This window comes from Dioscorea cayenensis, chromosome 9 (assembly GCF_009730915.1).
Source record: "Dioscorea cayenensis subsp. rotundata cultivar TDr96_F1 chromosome 9, TDr96_F1_v2_PseudoChromosome.rev07_lg8_w22 25.fasta, whole genome shotgun sequence".
Lineage (NCBI taxonomy): Eukaryota > Viridiplantae > Streptophyta > Magnoliopsida > Dioscoreales > Dioscoreaceae > Dioscorea > Dioscorea cayenensis.
In genome coordinates this window covers 22,461,148-22,463,855 of record NC_052479.1, presented here as the reverse complement: position 1 = coordinate 22,463,855, position 2,708 = coordinate 22,461,148, and the positions used below count along the sequence as shown (strand labels likewise).

At 43.4% G+C, this 2,708-nt stretch overlaps 1 non-coding gene across 1 annotated transcript; it reads left to right on the top strand.

Annotated features, from left to right (window-relative positions):
- Positions 1 to 1,060: 1,060 nt before the first annotated feature.
- Positions 1,061 to 1,166, top strand: LOC120269753. The gene has a single exon (XR_005539390.1). It is a non-coding gene; the product is annotated as a small nucleolar RNA R71 (small nucleolar RNA).
- The last annotated feature ends 1,542 nt before the right edge of the window (positions 1,167 to 2,708 follow it).

Here is a 2,708-nt window from a genome sequence, read left to right as displayed (position 1 = left end):
GACGAATTTTCTGAATTGTGCATCCTCCTTATCTTGCTTCAATCTAGCTGGGTAGGGAATTGGAGGTTTGTATTCCGACGGCTTTGATGAACCCTTTGATGGAATTTTCTTAACTTCACTTTGCTTGCTTCTATCAATAACTTTCTCCATTATGTTAGGGTCTTCCACTTTGGCTACCCTAGTCTCCTTGACACTTGGGTCAACTCCGACCCTTGTCTCAACCTGTTTCCCGCTCCTAAGGGCGATGGCCTTCAAGTGCTCTCTTGGGTTCTCCTCAGTGTTGCTAGGGAGACTACCTGAAGGTCGCTCAGAATTAGCTTTAGCAAGCTGCCCTACTTGGTGCTCAAGGGATTGCACAGAGGCTTGAAGGTTTCGCAAAATGGAGCCAATCTCATTGAACTGTCCGGCATGTTGAGCAAGCTGAGCATTCACCTTCATCGAGCGAGTATCCATACTGCTAGTTATGTTGTTGAATCTTGATTCAGTGTTAATCATGAACTTGGCAAGTACATCTTCAGTAGTGAACCTCTTCTCCAATATTGGTTGTTGCATTTGGGAACCTTGTGGAGGTGGTGCAGCTTTCTGTTGTTGCCCCTGATTCCATGAAAAGTTTGGGTGGTATTTCCACCCCGGATTATAAGTTGCGCTGTAGGGATTCCCTTGTGGCCTTTGTCCCCCAATATAATCAACATTCTCAATAGGGGCGAATGAGGAACTAGCAATAGGACATTGGGTGACTCCATGCCCTCCACCACAAGTGCTACAACTCATCACCGATTCTGACTTCGAGCTACTACCCATGAGCATGTCTAGCTTTCGAGACAACACATCAACCTTTGCGGCAAGAGCATCATTAGCATTGACTTCATAGATTCCGGCCCCTTTTTGTGGTGCACCTCTTGAGGCCCAATGAGACTCATTGCTTGCCATTGATTCAAGGAGTTGCTCGGCCTCATCGGGGTACTTGTTACTAAGAGATCCACCCGCTGCGGCATCAATTAATTGACGAGTTGCATAATTCAACCCGTTGTAGATGATCTGAACCCGCATCCAAGAAGCAAAGCCATGATGGGGCATCTTCGAAGAAGGTCCTTGAATCTCTCATAAGCTTCAAATAATGTCTCCGACTCTCCTTGTTTGAATGCCGAAATTTCTTGCCTTAGCTTCGCCGCTTTGCTAGGAGGAAAATACCTTCCCAAAAATTTCTCCACCATATCTTTCCATGTTTTGATCGACCCCGGCGATAAGGATGTGAGCCACCGATATGCTCCATCTCTCAAACTGAAAGGAAATAATCGTAGCGGATCGCATCGTCGGGTCACCCCGTTTATCTTGAAGGTAGAACAAATTTGAAGGAAAGCGGGAAAGATGATCATGGGCATCTTCATTTGCAAGACCATTAGATTGGACTAAATTTTGGACCATGCCGATGGTGCTTGCCTTGATCTCAAAATTATTTGTGGTGATGGATGGCGCTTGCACACTAAATTCTTCACTCATAAATTGTTGCCTTTCGTATTCGGATAAAGTACGTCTTTCTTCAGCCATGATTATAGATTTTGTGTCCTCAATTTCGATGTTTCTTTCACTAATGCTTTCGCCCACTTCTCTAAGTCTTCGATGCAAGGTTCTCTCAATTTCACTGTCTTGTGCAACTAAATTTGGTCGATTTGCTCGTGTCATGCACAGTACCTTGCAAAGTCAAGAAAGATAAAGAAAGTTAAGCTCAAGGAAAAAAATATAAGACAAATGAAAGGAAGAAATAAAAGAAAAGAAAAAATGGTTAGAGCAATAAGCTAGAAGTTTCCTAGAATTCCTTAATGTCCCGGCAACGGCGCCAAAAACTTGATTGATTACACGCAAGTGTACGGGGTCGCCAAGTAATACCTTGAGCAAAAGCCCAAGGATCGTATTCCACGGGGTTAAGGAGCTCCTATTACTCCTCCATCACTCACTTTCTAACCTTACAATTCAAGCATGGTATACTAATCTAATACAAGCAAGATTGTAAATAAAAGCACAAGTGTAACAACTCCAAGTCAAAGCAAGAAAATCACAAGAGCAATGATGATAAGAATAGGCCTAGGGGATGAGGATTCCCAAGAGGGGTCATCAAGATATAAGGATGCATGAAAATACATGGCACGGGTGATTTTGAGACCCGACGGACCTCAACAATAGTTCAACCCCAATTTCTCGCGGCTAAACCCTAATCCCATACAAATGATGACAAGGATCTCTCCTTAATCACATTCCCTACGATTGCATTAAGTGAATGGAGATCACGCAACAAGGACACACTTAAGTTAAGTTTATCCTCATGGTTCGGAGGGGCTACCTACACCCAATTTCTCGGCATGTTGGTCAACAAATACCCCTATTAGCTCATTAACGATCTAGTACACGCGAGTAGGTCACATCTACATGTACAACTCAAACAAGAACTAAGGATTTCTCCACATAATAGTTCTAGGCATGAAACACAATGAGCCAAATCATAAATCACACCAATGCATATCAAATATAAATGTAGCATCCAAAATACAAGATGAACCCCCCAAGGTTCACCTACATCCGGCGGCCTTGGGGGTCTAGTGTGCCATCATACAAATAAGTATCTCAAACACAACAAAAGCAAGAAGTAAATGCATAAATGACACTCCCTAGTCCGAATGATGAAGAGGAGAGAGAATGCCGGCCGAATGATG